The following is a 22,729-nucleotide window of genomic DNA, read 5'->3' as shown; positions in this document are numbered from 1 at the left end:
TTGACAGATGGGCAAACTGAGGTTGTCATTTGAAAATACAAGGGCCATGGGGCCAAGCTTCTTTTTATTTTTATTTTTTATACTTTTTATTTTATGTTGTAGTATAGCCAGTTAACAATGTTGTGACAGTTTTGGATGGACAGCAGAGGGACTCAGTCGTACATACACATGTACCCATTCTGCCCCAAACTCCCCTTCAATCCAGGCTGCCACATAACATTGAGCGGCGTTCCCTGACTATACAGTGGGCCTTTGTTGGTTATCCACTTTGAATACAGCAGTGGGCACACGTCCATCCCAAACTCTCTAACTATCCCTTCCCCCAACCCTTCCACCTGGCAACCAAGAGCTCCTTCTGTAAGTCTGTGAGGTCCAAGCTTCTTTTTGGGTTTCTTTGTCTGTTTGGCTGAGTACGGTCCTGGCTGCAGCTCGTGGTATCTTCCTTGCCTCACGTGGAATCTTTCGTTGCAGCACACGGACTCTCTAGAGGCAGCACACAGGCTCCAGGGTGCGTGGGCTCGGTAGTTGCAGTACTCAGGCTTAGTTGCCCTAAGACATGTGGGATCTCAGTTCCCTGACCAGGGATTGAACCCACGTCCCCCGAGTTGGAAGGCAGAGTCTTAACCACTGGGCCACCAGGAGTCCCTTAAGCTTCTTTACACATAGCTGACCGGTCCCTCTGCCCAGCCTCTGGGCATCCCTCTGTGTAACATTGGAGCAGGCGGGCGTGGTCCAAGCCCTCCGTGGCCGGGCTCCTGCCTGTCGCTGCAGCCACCTTCCAGTGGGCCCTCACCCATCCTGCTCCAGTTGTACTCCAACCCCCACCCCATACGAGACCGTTTCGCGGTTGTCTGTCCATCCAGCCTGCCTGGCAACCCCCTCTTCTTTATCTTTCGGTGTGCGCACTTGAGCGTCAATATTTTTGGTCTCTGTTCGGACCAGCTCCCTCCTTCCTTCCTTTGGGTCTGCGGCTTGCACTGTGTATGTCTGTCACGGGACGCCTGGCAGCTTCTCCGTGTTCACAGCCCACCTCCTGCAGGCGAGAGTGGGTCCTAGGAGACAGGCCTGGCTGCTGTGGGCAGGGTTTGGCAGAGAAGGGCCCCATCTCTCTCTTCCCTGCACCCCCCTCCTAGACCAGGATTCCGGGTTAGGCTCCCGTCGGTGATTCAGACCACAGACCTAATACTTGCTGTAAACAGCATCTTTCTAGAGCTGACGGTTGCAAGCTTCTAGTCTGTCTTCTCTCCTACTTGTTCGTGCCCCTGGCTTGCTGGCGTCCTGTGCCTGTGTGAAACGATCCTGCAGAGGCCTGGAGAGAAAGCACCCAGACACGTGAATCACGTGGACATTCCATTCATTTCAATGAACCAGAGGCCAGGATCTTGGCAACACACCAGGAAACGCTCAGGAAGATGCTTGGTGAACGAGCCTCAGCCTCGCACTTCCTCCCAGGAGACACATTTGGGTTAATGGGGACAGCATCCTGGGAGTCCAGGGTGGGACTTTCTGACTTGAGAGGAGCCCTAAGTAGGGAACACTTACTCTCCTAAACACCTCATTCTGAAATTACACCATGACTATGGGGGCTCCCCCAAAAGTTCAGCAGGTAAAGAATCCACCTGCAATGCAAGAGATGTGGGAGACGTGGGTTCAATTCCTGGGTCAGGAAGATCCCCCGGTGGAGGAAATGGCAACTCATTCCAGTGTTCTTGGCTAAAAAAATCCCATGGACAGAGGAGCCTGATGGGCTACAGTTCATGGGGTCGCAAAGAGTTGACATGACTGAGCAGGCACGCATGCCTTCTATGACTATAAGAGGTGTGAACTGGGGGTAATACCCAAGTTCCTGGTGTGATTTCCAAACACCACAGCAGTGTGCATTCTGGGTCACGGTCTGTGGCTTATGGAGGGATGTCTGGGTGGCACCCACATGCAGGCCCCCGTTGCCACAAAGTGCTGACCCACCTGGCCATGTAGGGTTGTGCCCACTGAGGCTCCAGCTGCTGAGAAACACCAAGCTTGGCAGTTCTGGCTACTGTGCGGTCAGTCAGTGTTGGGGGATGGTCACTGAAGACATGGAGAGAAGTTAATGATTTAAGAGCCATGTAGGGGGTTCCGCTGGTGGTCCATGGGTTACGAATTTGCCTTCCAATGTAGGGGAAACGGCTTCAATCCCTGGCCTGGGAACCAAGACGCCACCTGCCGCAGGGGAGCTAAGCCTGTGGGCCGTAACTACCCACGCTCTAGGGCTGGAGCTCCGCGACAAGGGAAGCCAAGGCAGGGAGAAGCCCGAGGACCACAGCGGAGAGAAGCCTCCACTCCCCGCAACCGGAGAAAGGCTCTGCACAGCAACGGAGAGCCGTGTGCCGCCCCCAAGACCCAGCGCAGCCAAAAATAAATAAATACACACTTTAAACAACAACGTGGAGTGGCTGCGGACAACTGTGGGCAGCACAGATAAGGAGGAAGCAGAGGAACCTTTAGCTTCTTTCTGGCTCGAGCCGTTAGCTGGTGGAGGTGTCCTTCACAAAGGACAGAGACACAGGAGGCGAGCCAGGTGGGGGTGAAAGCCTGTGTATTAGCTGCTAGCGCTGCCGTCACAAAGACTGCAGGCTGAGGGAGCTGAAACGCAACGCAGATCTAGGCACGCTTGTCGTCTCCAGGTGCTGGAAGCCGGAAGTTCAAGGTCACAGTGGCTGCAGGGCTGGTTCCTGCTGAGACCTCTCTCCTGGGCCCACAGATGGGCATCTTCTTGAGTCCTCACACAGCCATCCTCCTTTCTGTCCTGATCTCCTCTTCTTAGAAAGACACCAGGCTGCCATGGCGGCTCAGCTGCTAAAGAATCGCCTCCAATGCGGGAGACCTGGGTTTGATCCCTGGGTGGAGAAGATCCCCTGAAGAAGGGAAAGGCTACCCACTCCAGTGTTCTGGCCTGGAGAATTCCATGGACTGTATAGTCCACAGGTTCACAAAGAGTCGGACACAACTGAGCGACTTTGACTTTCATATTGCATTAGGACCCACCCTAACGATCTCATTTTAACTTAATCACCTCTTCAAAGACCCCACCTGCAAGTGCGGTCACGTTCTGAGGGTCAGGGTTTCAACAGATGAATTTTGGAAAGACACAGTTCAGCCTATAACAGGATACATGTAGCTTTGTTATTTTTTTTCCTTTTTGGCCATGCCGTGTGGCATTCGAGATCTTGGTCCCCCAACCAGAGGTCAAAGCCGTACCCCCTGCAGGGGTAGTGCAAGTGTCTTAACCACTGGACGACCACGGAAGCCCCAATGCATGTATTTTTAAACAGGTTGAGCCCTGAGGACCCTGAAAACACCCAAGAAGCCATGTTGGATGCGTATGTCTGGGTTTAGAGGGAAGGGCTTGCCTGGGGCTGTGAATTGGTGGTGGGGGGTGAGTGGTAAAGAGATGGTAACTGGGGCCACAGGGGGAGGTGGAATTCGTCCAGGAGAGAGTGGAGGGAGAAGAGACCCAGGACCAAGCCCCCAGAGCACAGTGTGGGAAGGGCGGGTGAGGCTGTGGCTGGTGGGACCGGAGGTGATCCAGGGGAGGCTGGGGTCACAGAAGGGACCCCAAGGAAGAGACTGCAGGTGTGCGGTCGTCCTTTTGAACAAGTGCCCTGATTTCCACGCGGCCCGCATTCTCTTTCCTGTATCCCACAAGATGGCAGACAGCTTGGGGCAGGGACTTAATCTCACTTTTATCCAAGGCCCCCTCCCACCCCATCTCGCCCCAGGGCCTGGTTCAGAATTAGAATACAAATTGAAATCTGAACATCCGTTTCCAGTTTTCTTTAGGCAGGTGTGAATTTCTGTTTTTGTGAAATCAGCCTAGCCCTGGGAGTTAAAGGTGGGTAACTCTGTCCTCTGATGGCAAGAGGCTCCAGTCCCCCACCACCCGCTAAGGCAATCTGTGGCAGCAAGCGACCGTGAGCTAAAATGAAACACCCAGATGTGCTGTTCGACTTGGAAGGGGGAGAAAACCCGGCTGTGCTCACTGTGGCTTTGTCTGGCCTTTAAACACCGATTGGTCAAAGTGAGTGATGCTTTCCAGATGCTCCTGGCTGCCCCAGTCAGGAGTCCGGCTGGCCAGCTGGGCCCCCTCTGCGGGCCTCTCCCCAGCCCAGCCTCCCTCGCAGCCAGACGGCCTGCCTCGGGCTGGCTTCCACCGCCTGGCTGGAGCTGCGGGGCCGTGGCCTCGCTTCCTGCTGCAGGGTGGGGGCTGGGCGGATGGTCCCCAAGGACCCTTCCAGCTCTAACAGGCAGCAGCTGTGTGCCTCCTGGGCCGGCCCTGGAGGACCCCCACGGGGGAGCGGTAATGAGGCCTTATATTGAAGACTGAATACTGGGAAAGAGTGAGGGCAGGAGGAGAAGGGGACGACAGAGGATGAGATGGTTGGACGGCATCACCGGCTCGACGGACATGAGTTTGAGCAAGCTCCGGGCGATGGTGAAGGACAGGGAAGCGAGGCGTGCTGCAGTCCATGGGGTCACAAAGAGTCAGACACAACTGAGCGACTGAACTGAACTGATGTGAAAAGTGCTTGGTGATCTTCTGCGACACAGCCCCACACGTCTGTCCCCAGCTGCCGGCCCAGCCAGCCCCCAGTGCTTAGGGCAGGGCTGCCTGGATAATGTACTCCTGGTGACATCAGCCCCTCCCCCACCTTCCCCACCCCTCCCCCACCCACCCCTACCCCTCCCGCTGAGCTGCTGTCTTTTGGAGTTTATCACACTTTAATGTAAATCGATGAACAGGCTTCTTCTCCTAGAGTAACTGTCTCAGATTCTTACACTTGAATTGGTGAGACATCTATGTTTAAATTTCTTTTAAATTTCTAACTTCAAAATGATTATAGACTCACAGGAAGTTGCAAAAATATCACAGGGAGACATTTCTGCTTCTGGAAAGATAGAGTCCATGTACTTTTCCCTATTCCTCCCACTAAGTACAGCTGAAAATTATGAATGCTTTATATAAAGCTAAAGATGGAGGGCAGGAGGAGAAGGGGGCGACAGAGGATGAGATGGTTAGATGGCATCACCGGCTCGATGGACATGAGTCTGAGCAAGCTCTGGGTGATGGTGAAGGACAGGGAAGCGAGGCGTGCTGCAGGCCATGGGGTCACAAAGAGTCGGACACGACTTAGAGACTTGAACAAGGAACAACAACAACAATATAAGAAGATTCTTAACGGGGGAAAGAAGCAGGTGGGCTGAGTAGGGACCTCAGGACCCAAGGAATTGCACATCCGCCAGTTCGCTGGGTTTTCTTTTGCCTCGTGTATCCCCTGGAGAAGGAAACGGCAACCCACTCCAATATTCTTGCCTGGAGAATTCCAGGAACAGAGGAGCCTGGAGGGCTATAGTCCATGAGGTCACAAAGAGCCAGACACGACTGAGCCACTAACACACACACATCCCAGACTTGGAGGTGGAAAAGCTGGTATTTGAAAATGCCAACAGGCACAGAAAAACAAAAGCCCAACAAAAACCTGCCTCCCGAGCCAAAGGACCAGGAAAGGGCAGCCAAGCAAGACAGAAAACTTTTAGACAATCGCTGCCCTACTTTAACTAAACACACAGAAGAAAACACGGCCCCGCCCACACCAGACTCTAATGAGGTGTTCCAACGTCCCCACTGGGCTAGTGTCAGGGAAACTGAGTGGGGAGCCAGGCCTTTCACCCCTGCCAGCTGGAAACGAGGCCCCTCTCTGGTGGTGTCTGTAGAGACACGTGGGGAGTCCAGAATTCCACCCCAAGCTGGCAGTGACAAAGCATCTATCCTCCTCCCCACTGGGGTTTTGTCAGAGGAGGCCTGGCAGAGAGTCGGGCCCATCACACTGGCCTAGTGGTAACAAGGACACTCCTCCTCCCACGCCATGTGTCCAGGTGAAGAGAGGAACCCAAGCCCTTCTGTCCGCCCCAGCTGGGGAGATTTCAGTGGGGGCTAGGGGAGTGCCCACACCCCCGCCTGCGGTAATGAGGAGCACCCATGGGTGCAAAGGCCAGCAAAGGCCAGGTGGGAAAGCAGGACATCTATCTCCACTTGGCAGACACCCCCACTCCACCCCGCCTCCCCTGCCAGAGCAGAGGGAGTGGAAAGCAGCTGAAAAAGAAGCTTTAGAGAAGATCCAGGGGGCTTTGCTGATGGTTCAGATTCTCTAATCTGCCTGCCAATGTAGGAGACACGGGGTTCAATCCCTGATCCAGGAAGATCCCACATGCTGTGGAGCAACTTAGCCCATCCACCACAACTATCGAGCCTGGGAGATGCAACTACGGAAGCCCACCCCCCTTAAGCCCGTGCTCCACAAGAGAAGTCCCCACAGCGAGAAGCCTGCCCACCGCAGCTAGAGAGTGCCCCACTCACCGCAACAGAGAAAAGGCCCGCACAGCAGCAAAGAGCCAGCACGGCCACAAATAAATACATTTTTTTTTTTTTAAAGAAGTAAAAGTAAAAAGAAGTGCTGGAATTTCAGGATAGTAATTAACAAAGAAAAAAAAATAAGATCCAGAGTTGCATATGTAATATGAGAATGTCCAAGTTTCAAACGAAAACCACTCACTTTGCCAAGGACCAGAAAGATTTAAAACTGAATGAACAAAAGATAATAAACAGAGCTCAACCCTGAAATGACAGGGATGTTAGACTGTCCGACAAAGACTTCAAAGCACTCATGATAAAAAATGTTTCAACAAGCAGTTTATGAATATGCTCAAAACAAATGAAAAAGTAGAAAGTCTCAGCAAAGACATACAGACATAAAAAGGGTAGCATCTGTGAGCTGAAAGACAAAACGGTAAGAATTACTCAATACAAACACTTGAGAGATGATAGATTGGAAAAAAACTAACAGAACCTTGCGGACCCAAGGGACTATGACAGAAAATCTAATGTTTTCACATCAAGGCCTGGGAGGAGAAGAGAAAGAGGACAGGGCTGAAATAGTCATGAAAAACTTCCCAAATTTGGCAACAGCCATAAACTTATACACTTTAAGAAACTGAGAAAATTCCAAATACAATAAACACAGAGAAATCCAGACCAAGACACACTGTAGTCAAAATTCCAAAATCTAAAGATCAAGGTAAAAATCTTGATAGCAACAAGAGAGAAATGGCACTTTACCGGTCAGAGAAACAATTCAAATTATACCAGATTTCTCATCAGAATTAATGGAGATCAGGAGGAAGTAACACAACTTATTAAGGGCTGGAAGAAAAAATTCAGAATTCTATACTCAGAGAAAACAGTCTTTAGAAATTAAGGGAAAATCAAGACTTTATAAGATGAAGGAAAACTCAAAGGAGAGAAATTTTTGCCAGTAGACCGAAAAGAATTTCTGAAGGAATTTTTGTAAACAGAAAGGAGACAATAAAACAGGAAAAACAGGAAAGTAAGAAAAAATATAGGAAAACACAATAGGTTTTCATTCTCCTTTTGAATTTTCTAAATTATGTTTGACATTGAAGCAAACATAATTTGCTTCAATGAAACCACAGTCACAGAAAACTGATCAAACTGATCACATGGACCACAGCCTTGTCTAAACACACGGGTCATGGTAGAGAGATGTGACAGAATGTGGTCCACTGGAGAAGGGAATGGCAAACCACTTCAGTATTCTTGCCTTGAGAACCCCATGAACAGTGTGAAAAGGCAAAAAGATATGACACTGAAAGATGAACTCCCCAGGTCAGTAGGTGCACATATATGCTTCTGGAGATCAGTGTAGAAATCACTCTAGAAAGAATGAAGAGACAGAACCAAAGTGAAAATAACACCCAGCTGTGGATGTGACTGGTGATAGAAGCAAGGTCTCATGCTGTAAAGAGCAATATTGCATAGGAACCTGGAATGCTAGGTCCGTTAATCAAGGCAAATTGGAAGTGGTCAAATAGGAGACGGCAAGAGTGAACGTCAACATTCTAGGAATCAGCGAACTAAGATGGACTGGAACGGGTGAATTTAACTCAGATGACCATTATATCTACTACTGTGGGCAGGAGTCCCTTATAAGAAATGAAGTAGCCTTCGTAGTCAACAAAAGAGTCCGAAATGCAGTACTTGGATGCGATCTCAAAAACGAAAGAATGATCTCTGTTCGTTTCCAAGACAAACCATTCAATATCACAGTAATCCAAGTCTATACCCCAACCAGTAACGCTGCAGAAGCTGAAGTTGAACGGTTCTCTGAAGACCTACAAGACCTTTTAGAATTAACACCCAAAAAAGATGTCCTTTTCATCATAGGGGACTGAAATGCAAAAGTAGGAAGTCAAGAGATACCTGGAGTAACAGCAAATTTGGCCTTGGAGTACGGAATGAAGCAGGTCAAAGGCCAATAGAGTTTTGCCAAGAGAACACACTGGTCATAGCAAACACCCTCTTCCAACAACACAAGAGAAGACTCTACACATGGACATCACCAGATGGTCAATACTGAAATCAGATTGGTTATATTCTTTGCAGCCAAAGATGGGGAAGCTCTATACAGTCAGCAAAAAAAGACCAGGAGCTAACTGTGGCTCAGATCATGAACTCCTTTTTGCCAAATTCAGACTTAAATTGAAGAAAGTAGGGAAAACCACTAGACCATTCAGGTATGACCTAAATCAAATCCCTTATGATTATACAGTGGAAGTGAGAAGTAGAGTCAAGGGCTAGATCTGATAGATAGAGTGCCTGATGAGCTACGGATGGAGGTCTGTGACATTGAACAGGAGGCAGTGATCGAGACTATCTCCAAGAAAAAGAAATGCAAAAAGGCAAAATGGTTGTCGAGGAGGCGTTGCAAATAGAGAGAAAAGAAGAGAAGCCAAAGGCAAAGGAGAAAAGGAAAGATATGCCCATTTGAATGCAGAGTTTCAAAGAAAAGTAAGGAGAGAGAAGAAAGCCTTCCTCAGTGATCAGTGTAAAGAAATAGAGGAAAATAATAGAATGGGAAAGACTAGGGATCTCTTCAAGAAAATTAGAAATACCAAGGGAACATTTCACGCAAAGGTGGGCACAATAAACTACAGAAATGGTATGGACCTAACAGAAGCAGAAGATATTAAGAAGAGGTGGCAAGAATACACAGAAGAACTGTACAAAAAAGATCTTCATGAGCCAGATAATCACGATAGTGTGACCACGTAGAACCAGGGCCACCTAGAGCCAGACATCCTGGAATGCGAAGTCAAGCGGGCTTTAGGAAGCATCACTACAAACAAAGCCAGTGGAGGTGATGGAATTCCAGTTGAGCTATTTCAAATCCTAAAAGATGATGCTGTGAAAGTGCTGCCTCAATATGCCAGCAAATTTGAGAAACTCAGCAATGGCCACAGGACTGGAAAAAGTGCTTTCATTCCAATCCCCAAAAAGGGCAGTGCCAAAGAATGTTCAAACTACTGCACGATTGCACTCATCTCACATACTAGCAAAGTAATGCTCAAAATTCTTCAAGCCAGGCTTCAACAGTATGTGAATTGTGAACTTCTAGATGTGCAATCTGGATTTAGAAAAGCCAGGGGAACCAGAGATCAAATTTCCAACATCCGTTGGATTATAGAAAAAGCAATCGAGTTCCAGATAAACATCTACTTTTTGGATTACTTTATTGATTATGCCAAAGCCTTTAACTGTGTAAATCACAACAAACTGTGGAAAATTCTGGAAAAGATGGGAATACCAGACCACCGGACCTGCCTCCTGAGAAATCTGTATGCAGGTCAAGAAGCAACAGTTAGAACCGGACATGGAACAACAGACTGATTCCAAATTAGGAAAGAAGTACATCAAGGCTATATATTGTCACCCTGCTTATTTAATTTATATGCAGAGTACATCATGTGAAATGCCAGGCTGGATGAAGCACAGGCTGGAATCAAGATTTCCGGGAGAAATATCAATGACCTCAGATATACAGATGACACCACCCTTATGGCAAAAAGTGAAGAAGAACTAAAGAGCCTCTTGATGAAAGTGAAAGAGGAGAGTGGAAAAGGTGGCTTAAAGCCCAACATTCAGAAAACTGAGATCATGGCATCCGGTCCCATCACTCCATGGCAAATAGATGGAGAAACAATGGAAACGGTGATAGACTTTAGGAGACTTTGGGCTTCTAAATCACTTCAGATGGTGATCGCAGCCAGGAAATTAAAAGATGCTTGCTCCTTGGAAGAAAAGCTATGACCAACCTAGACAGCATATTAAAAAGCAGAGACATTACTTTGCCAACAAAGGTCCATCTAGTTAAGGCTATGGTTTTTCCAGTGGTCATGTATGGATGTGAGAGTTGGACTGTGAAGAAAACTGAGTGTCAAAGAATTGATGCTTTTGAACTGTGGTGCTGGAGAAGACTCTTGAGAGTCCCTTGGACTGCAAGATCCAACCAGTCCATCCTAAAGGAAAGCGGTCCTGAATACTCATTGGAAGGACTGATGTTGAAACTGAAACTCCAATACTTTGGCCACCTGATGCGAAGAGTTGACTCCTTGGAAAAGACCCTGATACTGGGAAAGATTGAAGGCGGGAAGACAAAGGGACAACAGAGGATGAGATGGTTGAATGTTTTCACCAACTCGATGGACATGAGTTTGAGCAAGCTCCAGGAGTTGACAATGGACCGGAAAGCCTGGCGTGCTGCAGTCCATGGGGTCGCAAAGAGTCGGTCACGACTAAGTGTGAACTGAACTGAACTGGTAAGATGACAGCAATAGGCTGATAAGTTATGTATACATAATATAATACATAGAACAATCACTAAAATAGCTATATAAAGCAATGTATTAAAAATGCTACAGGTAGATAAAAATGAAATTCTAAAAAATGTTCAATTAACCCACAAAATGTCAGGGAAAGGAAAACAGAAAAATGAAAGATAGAACAAATGTAAAACAAATATAAATTGGCAGACCTATGCCCTAACATATCAGCAATTACTTTAAATGTAAACGGTCATTTCCTGGGGCTTCCCTAGTGGTCCAGTGGTTAAGAATCCACCTTGCAGTGCAGGGGCCTTGGGTTCGATCCCTGACCTGGGAACTAAGATCCCACTTGCCTTGGGGTGACTAAACCTGCAAGCCACAACAAAAGATCCTGCATGCTGCAACCAAGACCCAATGCAGCCAGATAAATAAATACATAAATAATTTTTAAATGAAAACAGTCATTTATTATTTAAGGACAGTTAAAGACAGAAATTGGCAATTTAAAAGAGGAGCTACGATGAACATTGGGGTACACATGCCTCTTTCAATTCTGGTGTCCTCGGTGTGTATGCCCAGCAGTGGGATTGCTGGGTCATATGGCAGTTCTATTTCCAGTTTTTAAGGCAATATTGTAAAGTTAAAAAATAAAATAAAATAAAAAAGGAACTAGTCAGAGTGAGTTTTAAAAATGACCCAACTATGTGCCATCTCTAAGAACCCATGTATAGGCAGCTTAAAAGCAAAAGCTTAGAAAAAGATATATCATGCAAATATTAATTAAAAATCACGTGGTTATATGAATATCAGATGAAGTAGACTTCAGTGCAGGGCAAATTGCTAGATAAAAGGGCAAATTCATTAATAAGACATACAAGTCCTAAATGTGTCTTTACAAAAGAACACAGCTGCAAAACATGTGAAACAAAACTGACAAAACTGAAAGGAAAAACGTCAATATCACAACTCATCCAATGTGAAGTGGATAATTTGAAGAATCCTATAACTATCCGGGAAATTGAATTCCTGAGTTTAAAACTCCTAAAAAAGAAGCCTACAGGCCAAGACAGTTTTTACTGAAAAATTCTACCAAATATTTAAAGAATTAATATTAATTCTGCTCAATCTCTTCCAGGAAATAGGAGGAACACCCAGTTCACTTTATGAAGTTCATACTATTTTTATATCAAAACAAGATAAAAACAGTATAATAAAAAATGAAACAAAAAACTATAGACCAAAAATTCCTCATACAAAAATCCTTAACAAAATACTAGTAAGTAGAATTTAACAGTATATATACTGCTTATTTAACTTATATGCAGAGTACATCATGAGAAACGCTGAGTTGGAAGAAGCACAAGCTGGAATCAAGATTGCCAGGAGAAATATCAATAACCTCAGATATGCAGATAACACCACCCTTATGGCAGAAAGTGAAGAAGAACTGAAGAGCCTCTTGATGAAAGTGAAAGAGGAGAGTGAAAAAGGTGGCTTAAAGCTCAACATTCAGAAAACTAAGATCATGGCATCCGGTCCCACCACTTCATGGGAAATAGATGGGGAAACAGTGGAAATAGTGTCAGATTTTATTTTTCTGGGCTCCAAAATCTCTGCAGATGGTGATTGCAGCCAGGAAATTAAAAGGCGCTTACTCCTTGGAAGGAAAGTTATGACCAACCCAGATAGCATATTAAAAAGCAGAGATATTACTTTGCCAACAAAGGTCCGTCTAGTCAAGGCTATGGTTTTTCCAGTGGTCATGTATGGATGTAAGAGTTGGACTGTGAAGAAAGCTGAGGGCCAAGGAATGGAAGCTTTTGAACTGTGGTGTTGGAGAAGACTCTTGAGAGTCCCTTGGACTGCAAGGAGATCCAACCAGTCCATCCTAAAGGAGACCAGTCCTGGGTGTTCATTGGAGGGACTGATGCTGAGGCTGAAGCTCCAATACTTTGGCCACCTGATGCAAAGAGCTGACTCATTGGAAAAGACTCTGATGCTGGGAGGGGTTGGGGGCAGGAGGAGAAGGGGTCGACAGAGGATGAGATGGCTGGATGGCATCACTGACTTGATGCACTTGAGTTTGGGTGAACTCCAGGAGTTGGTGATGGACAGGGAGGTCTGGCATGCTGCGATTCATGGAGTCACAAAGAGTTGGACACGATTGAGCGACTGAACTGAACTGAACACAGAATTATACCCCATGACCTGAGTCTCACAGCTCTTAAAATATTAACTAAAACCTAATAACAAACTTAAATGTAAAACAGAAAACATTTAGAAAAAAGCATAGAAGAAAGTCTTTGGGATCTAGAACTAGGTAAAGAGTTGTCAGAGTTGACCCCAAAAGCATTACTCAGAAAAGGAAAAATTCTTAAGTTTTTTTTTTTTTTGTCTGAGAAAAATCTTGTTAAAAAGCTGCAAAGACAAGTTACAGACTGGAAGAAAAATTTGCAAACCACATGTCCAACAAAAGACTAGCATCTAGAATATATCATTTCTCAAAACTCAATACTAATGAAAATAAACTAACAAACAGTTCATTAGAAAGTGGAAAAAAACATGTCATTTCACCAAAGAAAATATACAGAGGAAAAACAGGCACATGAAAAGACATTCAACATTATTAGCCATTAGGAAAATGCAAATTAAAACCATGGTGTGATGGTTTGCTACACACCTATAAAAATGGCTAAAATAAAAAAGAGCAACAACACCAAACACTGGTGAGGATGCAGAGGAACGAGATCACTCACATGTTGCTGATGGGAATGTGAAATGGTACAACCACTCTGGAAAACAATTTGCAGTTTTCTAAAAGACCCTGATGCTGGGAGGGATTGGGGCAGGAGGAGAAGGGGACAACAGAGGATGAGATGGCTGGATGGCATCACTGACTCGATGGACGTGAGTCTGAGTGAACTCCGGGAGTTGGTGATGGACAGGGAGGCCTGGCGTGCTGCAATTCAGGGGGTCGCAAAGAGTCAGACACAACTGAGCGACTGAACTGAACTGAAAAAAATAAATATTCATTACCTACCATATGCCCCAGCAATTGTCTTCCTGGCCATTTTTCTAGAGAAATGAAGATTTCTGTTCACAGGAAAACCTGTGCACCGACATTTGTAACACCTGTCTTCTTGAGGGCCAGAACCCAGAAACAGCCCTCGCGTCCTCCAGCCTTCTCTGAGTCCGTTTACTGTCAGCCTATGTGGATGACTTCTATCAGGTTGAGAAGTTCTTTTTCCTTCCTAGACTGCTGAGACTTTTTTTAATCATAGGTGGATGCTAAATTTGTCAGATCCTTACGTATATATAATTATATGGCTTATGTCTTATGTAGTGAATTATATCAATTAATTTTAAATGTTAAACATACTTGTACTTCTGTGGTAATTCCAACTTGGTCATGATACATTATGCATTTTTTTTGGATTATATCTTTTATATATTACTGGATTTGACTTTACAGTATCTTGTTAAGGATTTTTGTGTCTATATTTACAAGGGATATTGAACTGCAATTTCATTTTCTCATAGAGAGTAATGCTGGTCTTACAAAATGGGTTGAGAAGTATTCATTCTTTTTCTATTTTCTGAGTTTATGTAAAGCTGAGATTATTGTTGCCTTAAGTGTTTGATATACTTCACTTACTAATCTTTCCTCTAATCCTCAATCTCTCTGCCAATATGGTAGCTAGTCCATGTGGGATAAATAAATTTGTGTTTATAAACCAGGTGTTGCAAGTTCAGATGACTTTAAGACTGGGCCAGTAGCAGAAATAGGTGAAACAGCTGAACACAATAGGGAGGAGTAGTGAGTGTGAAGTGAAAGTCGCTCAGTCGAGTCCGACTCTTTGCGACCCGTGGACTATACAGTCCGTGGAATTCTCCAGGTCAGATTACTGGAGTGGGTAGCCTTTCCCTTCTCCAGGGGATCTTCCCAACCCAGGGATTGAACCGGGTTCTCCTGCGTTGCAGGAGGATTCTTTACCAACTGAGCCGCCAGGGAAGCCCAGGGAGGAGTCGAGTCTATTGCTAAAAGACAGAGCCTTCAAATTCAAACTTCATCTACAAATAACAAATGCCGGAAAGGATGTGGACGAAAGGGAGCCCTCCTACACTGTTGGAGGGAATGTAAATTGGTGCAGCCACTATGGAAATCAGTATGGAGCTTCCTCAAAAAGCTAAAAATAGGGTTGCCATACAATCCTGGCAATCCCACTGTTGGACATGTATCTGGAGAAAACACTAATTCAAAAAGATGCATGTACTCCTGTGTTCATTGCAGCACTGTTCAAGAGCCAAGACATGGAAGCAACCTAAATGTCCATCTACAGACGGATGGATAAAGAAGAGGCAGTACGTGTACACAGTGGAATACTATTGAGCCGTGAAAAGAATGAAATAATGTCATTTGCAGCCACACGGACGGACCTAGAGATCATCGCTAAGTAAGCCAGAAAGACGAATACCATTCGATATCACTTGTACGTGGAATCTAAAATGTGACACAAATGAATTTATCTACGAAGTGGCAACACACTCACAGACACAGAGCACACACTTGTGGTTGCCAAGGGTGGTGGAGGAGGGATGGACGGGGAGTTTGGGATTACCAGACAAGCTATTACATATAGGATGCGTAACACTAAGGTCTTACTGTATAGCACAAGGAACTGGATGCGGCATCCTGTGATAAGCCAGAATTGAGAAGAATATGAAAAAGAACATATATGCATGACGCAATCACTTTGCTGTACAGCAGAAATTAACACGACATTGTAAATCAGCTATACTTCAGTTAAATAATTTTTTTTAACTCAAATTTTTAAAAAACTTATCTGTGGAGCAACCCCTATACATAATCCCAGTTGCATATTTTGTTAACGACGTGGAGCACACAGCAGGGGACACATTATGAGCCCCATCATACTGAGAAATTAGAAGGGGCATAGATGTGGCTCTGTTTCTTGCTCTCCTTGCATTGCCTCATTTCTTCCCTGCCTCATTTCTCTTCTCTCTCACTCATACCACCCTGAGGTTGCAAGCTTCCAATAAAGCATGAGAATGTTTAGAAAGAACGTGGGGAGGAGGGGGAGTTATGACGGCATGCAGGCATTGCCCAGCAAAGCAGGAGGGACTTATCCAAAGGGATGAAGAGATAAGACATGTCTGGCAATGTGCTGATCAGTCTGGGTACAGCTAGGATTCCCACAGGCAGTGCACAGGGTTGGCACAGCATTTCCTGACTAGCTGACCACAAGTGCCCATGAGCTGGCATTCTCTCTTGGGGTTGTCTTGGTGCCTTAGGTCACAGCACCTGGAATCTGGGGAGCAGACTCACTGAGAAGAGGCAACAGTTCTTGTAGTCATCCGTCCTAGGCTGCTGGAGCTCGTCTCCCCTGCGTCTTCATCGTCCCTGGAAAGGGTCAACCCGCAAACCTTGACTGCGTCTGTCCCAGGCAGGGCCGTGCGCTGGCCGCTCAGAACTGAGCCAGACGAAGTCCTCTCCAGGACAACTCAGGACTGGACATCATCCGCATAAAGACTAGAAACCATCAAAGAAAAACACGATGAAATAAACTCACGCTCTGTTTCTCAAGGCGAGGAAATGTGTTTCTACATTTTGGAACTCTTTCCGTTCAAAACTGTCAAAATAAAGAAGCAGAGCTTGTTGCTGGAAGGGATAAGCTTTAAAACTGGGGAAAAACAGCTCATGTGGGACTGGCTCTTTTCCAAACGCGCTTGACGGATGAGTGGTTAGTGCCTGGTGTTTTCAAAGGGCCATTAAAGTGTTGTCCTGTTAGAGCGCAGAAGGTCATAAGACACCACGGCCCTTAGTTTTAAGGCTTGGTGATGACATCAGTTGTCAGACAAAGTTTTATTTTTTGGATCAGAAGTAACGAATTCTGTATAGCTCTGAACAAATTCCTACTTGTCTTTCTAAAGTACATCTCCTATCGTTATGGGCTGTTTCATTTTTCCATTGAAGTTTAAAAAATATATTTTGAATTTTCCCTGGCTTCAGGATGAAGTCATAAGATCTCAGAATTGCCAACAGATGCTCTCTTTCTAGAGTGTTAGTGTGCAGGGAAGTTTTATTAAAGTGATTTTTGTGTGCTGCAAAAGCTTAGACATGTATTAAACCTGCCACAAATAGTACGCATATTCTCCAAGGGATGTCTCAGATTTGATTTCGGGGTTCACTCTTGCATAGAAAAGATGACTTTAACTTATACACCTTTTTGTTTTCAGTTTGGGCTTTGTGAGTGTGTGTTTGGCCTATGTCCCCACTGTGATTTTAAATTGCCAAAACTTAAACATGGAAAACTGGTATTTGAGATCAGGCATAAAATTATGAGATCATATACCTCCAATTTTTTTCATGCATTTGGATAGTCTCGGTTCCAATGTTCTTTTATGCCAATAAGGAACATGGGCTAGAAGCAGTGCAGGTTGTTAAAAGGACTTGCCAAACATACTTCTCAAGCTTAACCCCATTCGACAGGCGGGGGCGGGGGCGGGGCGGGGCAGGAAGAAATAGCGTTACAGCACGTTGGCTTGAAAGCAGTCTGTCCAACGACTGGCCCCCAAATGTTTCTCATTAAGTGTCTTCCCCAAGGGCAGGACTGGGACTCATTCATTTCTTAATTTTCAGCCCCTAACTCAGTGTCAGACAGCGTTCGGTGCTTAGGAGACATCAGCTAAAAGGATTATTTGAAAAGTGTGTGACATTAAGAGCTGTGTTGCAAGGATGGGTCTCCAAGAGTACGATCCACACCTCAGGGCAAAGGATGCTGTGGTGCCTTTCGCTTCCAAGATGGACTTTTGGAACGCCAAGCAGACGCAGTGTTTTGAAATCCAAGAAGTTGCTTTGCCTGGAAGGAGAGACTCCAGAGAGGCGAGAAGAGAGCCTGATGCCTCTGAGTTCCTTGGTGGGACCTGCACCCCATGTCCCGTTCCCCCTTCAGAACATGTTGGGGACCGGGGGATCCCAAGAGAAGTCCTGGGGAACCCTGACGTGGAGGGACCTTCCCCGCCTGGAGGCCCTGGGCAGTGGGGTGCTGGCTGGAGGTCATGCAGAGAGGACTTGCTGGTGGCTCCCGTCTGGAACATCCTCTGTTCCCCCAGGTGTTCTCACCTGTTCTTCAGGACTCCAGCCAGATGTTCCCTCTCTGGGAAGACCACCTGCCCCCGAGTCTGGGTTCCCTGACTCCTCTCCTTGGGGTTTCCTTATCCCCTTTGCATTCAACTGTCATAAACAAATCACGTGTGCCTCTGTTTCCTTCGTGGCTTATGAGCTCCCCTGGGAGGGACCGTGTCTCCAGGCATCACTGTGTCTCTGTGATCAGAACAGGGGGCTCCTGGGTCCCCTCTGCCCCTTCCTCTGCCCTCCCCAATTTATCACGGTTTTACTGAACATAAGGCATTCCCCCCCACCACCCCTAGCGGCTTTGAATATTTTTCCTTGTGTTTGTTTTTCAACAGTTTGGCTATTTGGTATTTAGAATGTGGTTTTCTTTGTGTTTACACTGTTTTGGATAAATTGAACTTCCTGAATCCGTGGGCTGGCCTCTTTCATGGCTTTGGGAAAATTCTTGGCCATGATCTGAGTATTGCTTTTGCTCCCCCCCTCACCTCTGTTTTTCTGGGGCTACAGTTACATGCCTGTTGGGCCTCTGAACTGAATCCCATAGGTCTTTTATCCTCTTTTAAAATCCTTCTTCTTTTTTTTAAGATCTATTTCTTTGGCTGTTCTGGATCTTCATGGCTGTGCGCAGGCTTTCTCTAGTTGCAGAGACTGGGGGCTACTCTGCGTTGCGGTGGGTGGGCTTCTCTTGTTGCAGAGCACGAGCTCTAGGCACATGAGCTCAGCAGCTGCAGCTCGCGGGCTCTAGAGTGCAGGCTCAGTGGATGTGGCACATGGGCTCAATTGCTCTGCAGTCTGGGATCTTCCTGGACTGCTGCACGCTAAGTCGCATCAGTCGTGTCTGACTCTGCAACCCTATGCGCTGTAGCCCGCCAGGCTCCTCTGTCCATGGGATTCTCCAAGCAAGAATACTGGGGTGGATTGCCATGCCTTCCTCCAAGGGATCTTCCCGACCCAGGGATCGAACCCAGGTCTCTCATGTTTCCTGCATTGGCAGGCGGATTCCTGGGCCAGGGATCAAACCCGTGTCCCCTGCATTGGCGGGCAGATTCTTAACCACTAGACCACCAGGAAAGCCCCCATTCTTCTTTTTTCCTATGTTTCAATTTACATATTTTTATTGACTTATCTTTGATCTCATTTTTCTTGTGTTCTACTATACCTAATGTGTTGTTGAACCTTTCCCTTGCGTTCTTAATTTTCCAGATCTAGAATGTCAGCTTGGTTATTTGGTTCTTTTTTCTCTAAAAAGTCCAATTCCGATTTGAAAATCTCTCATTATTTTGCCTGTGTCTCTGTCCCTTTGGCATACGAATCATCATTATTGTAAAACTCTTATCAGCTGACTTCAGTATGCGGATCAGCTGAGGTTATGAATCTGTTGCCTGTCTTCTCTGCACATTACTCGTCATACTTTCTTCACTCTTTTCATGTATCGAAATTTTAACTGAATGCTGGACATTCTGTACAGAAAGCAAGGAGGTTCCAGGCGCTTTATTCTCCTCTGGGGAGGGTTTCTCCTCACCTCCTAAAAATATCTCTACTTACATGAAAAAAAGGTAAATCCAAAACTGTCCCTATTGGATAGGTGGTGGGAGAGCCTTCTCACCTCATCCAACCAGGAACTGAGGAGGGAAGGGGCTGGCCTGCGGTTTGAGCATATTCAAGTTTGTCTCTGGGGTATCCCTGTTCCCAGATCGTGCCCTTGACGACTTAAAAACTATTCACAACCTAACACTGAGAGTTACCTTTTATTCGGTGGGAATTTTTAGGACTTTGAGCCCCCGAGATAGCATCGCAGCAAGTGACCTTGAGAGAATTGTTCTGAGGAGGCGAGGGGAGGAGCCGGGTTGTATAGAAGTTCTACAACAGAGGGAAGGTAGTCTGAACATCCAAAGATGACTGTTAAAGAAAGAAAACCAGATAACGCAAGTTAGGAAATTTAGCATTTTTCTAAGTTTGGGAGGATGCAAGCGTCTGGGATGTCTGTAGTCACTCCTTGCATGTGGGTCTCAGCTATCCGGGGCCAGTATCGCTTGGAGGAAGGTCACGGTTGGGAGTGGCTGCAGGCTGATGGCTGCTAGGTCACACACAGTCTTCTTCCCGATTGTCCTCACGGCTCACCAGCTCACACCAGAGGGCTGCGATCGCTGATGACTGAGACATCCTTGTTTACTGATGTGGCAGGAAATATTCCATTTCTCACCCTCCTGAGCTTTTGACTGGGGACCTGGTGGGCTTTGTGCCCCGAGCCCTGAGAGACTACAGGACAGTCAGCCCTCCTACATCCTGCCCAAGCAGCTTCAACACCTGGCAGCTGTGTGGCACAGGACGGCGGGCTGTGTGTTGGAGGGAGGCCTTCTTTCAGCCTGGGCTCTGTGTCCTCAGCCCTACTCTGCCTTTCTGATTTCCTCCTAGTTCCCCAGATCCCTGCACAGCCCCGGAACTCAGCAAATGTGCACCCAGGAAAACCGGCCTGTGCATCCCAAGCCCTTCAGTTTTCCTTACCCCGCTGTCCAGTGTGACCACTGGGTACCAGCTGGCTTCTCCTTCCCCTGGCTGAGCCTCCCAGCCAAAAGCAGCCCCATCTTCAGTCCTCAGAGAGAACAATGGCTAGAGACTGTCAGCTCCTCTTCAGGTCTCCGATGCTAGCATTTAATCTAAGCTTCATTGCTTCCACAGCTCTTTAGTGTCTTTAAAAATAAGATTGTTTGCAATTTACCCAGCTTTTCAAATTGAGGTGATGGGAATACCAGCCTGTTGAAGTGAAGTGAAGTGAAAGTCGCTCAGTCGTGTCCGACTCCTTGTGACCCCATGGATTATTCAGTCCATGGAATTCTCCAGGCCAGAATACTGGAGTGGGTAGCCTTTCCTTCTCCAGGGGATCTTCCTAGCCCAGGGAACAAACCCAGGTCTCCCACATTGTAGGTGGATTCTTTACCAGCAAGCCACAAGGGAAGCACATTATTCCAATTTAAAAAGAAGAAAAGGAATGCTTCCTACACAGTTTATCCACATACTTGCTTTTGTAAAAAGAAGTCATGCTTAAGTACATGATAAATACACAATTGTATTGACACCGTGATTATAGCTGTAAACATCTTTCATGCAAGTGAACAAGAACTAGAGAGGAACATGGAAAATGAGCCTCATGGGTTGGGGCAGTGAGGCTGTCCGTTTTTCTTGGACTTCTGATTTCTTTTAATATGATTAAAATCTGGTTTACAGAATTTTCAAAAATATTATTTTAGAAATCCAGGCTGGACTGTGTGGCCCCGCCTGAGGCCTGCTGCACGACGGGGTCCCAGGCTCTCGGTCCCTCCCCTGGTGCCTTAGTGGACTGAGTTCTGTCGAGACTTGGAGTCAGGAGAGCTGGGGGGAGGAGAGCACCAGGCTGGGCTCTCAGGGGCTGCAGGACGCCTGCTGAGCCCCTGGCCTTCCTGAGCCCCGGTTTCTCCAACTGTAAAGTGGGCCTGGTACCCCTATCACACGGGGTTGCTGAGACTCAAGGCCATGCTGTGTGTGGCTGGCCAGAACTTGGCTGAGTCTGCATGCGAGCCCTGGGGTCCGGGGACGTGAGCAGACGATGCTGCAAGGCTCAGGCCGCCAGTAGAGGGACGTGCGATGGTCCCGGGCGTGTGTATGGTCCAGGGCATGCGGGCTGATCTGATCAGACACCTTCACGGGTCAGGCCTGCCGTTCACGCCCTATGCTTAAATGGGCACTACTGAGCCATGGCAGGACCAGGGTGCACTTTCTCCTGAATGGGGAGGTCCCTGGGATAAGCAGAGGGTGACTCCACCCAGCGATGGGAGAAAGGGACAAAGCGTCAGCGCCGGGCCGAGCTGGCCAGTGCGGGAGTGAGGGCAGAGGACCGGGGGGACACCCCAAGAGGGGCCGGGGGAGAGGAGGCCCGCACATCCACATGCCCACAGACCACCCAGCCTCGGCCAACCTCAAACCCCCAAATCCCAGATGGAGTGAGAGGCGTTGGCGTCTGAAACACGAGAGCATGTAAAGTATGTTCGTAAGTGAAGTCAGCCTCGTAGAATGTGAAACCTAAGACACAGGCTGACTTTTTCCCGTGTCAGGGTAAACACTGCATTTTTCATGTTAAGACCGAGACTAAAACCTAAAGCTGGAGACAGAGTGGGAACCCCCACAGTGTGACTTGGCACCCTGTCCACTGTGCCTCTCAGATCCCGAAGTTTCTGTTTGTGATTGGGGTTGCGGGGTCCGGGGGGGCGATGTTGAGGTGTCCCAGGCCCTCTTTACACTGTTTCTGAGACCACTGGGACACTTGGGGCCAGCTTCTGAAGCATGAGAATGGTTTGCCAGGAGGAGCAGGGCCTGCAGGGGAGCGAACGGCAGCTGCAGACAAAGGAAGGGTATTCCAGGCCTGAGGGAGCCCCGACTCCCGAGCGTCCGCTCCACGAAGGCAAGGGTCTGTCTGTTTGGTCCACGGCTGTGCCCAGGGCAGTGCCTGGCACGAAGTAGGTGCTCGAGAAAATACTTGCTGAGGGAGCCGATAAGCGAGCCATTGGCTGGGTCTGCAGAGAGAAGAGGCTGGAGAGGAGACGGAGAGAACCAGAGCAGGGCGTCCCGGGCCTCCTGGGACCGTTTGAGGGCCTGGACGCCGTCCTGCAGACAGCAAGGAGCCAGCAGAGATGCAGAAAGATCTCTCTGCTGTTGCCCAGCTGTGTAGGCCCCGGGCAGGGGTGGGGGTGGGGGAGCAGCGGGTGTGGGGCCGGCTGGCCCCAGGGCAGGGCTGTGGCCACAGCCACAAGCATCGCAGCCCTCCAGCACAGCCCCGGGGCCTGGCCCAGCATCGGCTGTAAAGCTGGTGGTGCCCGCAAAGCT

General features: G+C 47.3%; 1 long non-coding RNA gene across 2 annotated transcripts; it reads right to left on the bottom strand.

Moving 5' to 3' along the window:
• Positions 1-565: 565 nt before the first annotated feature.
• On the bottom strand, positions 566-16,516 carry LOC113892112. 2 transcript variants are annotated; one of them, XR_003510971.1, is made up of 4 exons: positions 16,064-16,516; positions 1,966-2,067; positions 1,180-1,309; positions 566-1,033 (listed from the first exon to the last, which is right to left on the bottom strand). It is a non-coding gene; the product is annotated as an uncharacterized LOC113892112 (long non-coding RNA). The 2 variants fall into 2 exon arrangements; XR_003510970.1 differs by having other exon boundaries at positions 566-1,309; positions 16,064-16,513.
• Between the last annotated feature and the right edge of the window lie 6,213 nt (positions 16,517-22,729).

Source organism: Bos indicus x Bos taurus, chromosome 5, assembly GCF_003369695.1.
Source record: "Bos indicus x Bos taurus breed Angus x Brahman F1 hybrid chromosome 5, Bos_hybrid_MaternalHap_v2.0, whole genome shotgun sequence".
In the NCBI taxonomy this organism is placed as follows: domain Eukaryota; kingdom Metazoa; phylum Chordata; class Mammalia; order Artiodactyla; family Bovidae; genus Bos; species Bos indicus x Bos taurus.
Note: the sequence above shows the minus strand (reverse complement) of the source record. Positions and strands in the feature narration are given on the sequence as shown.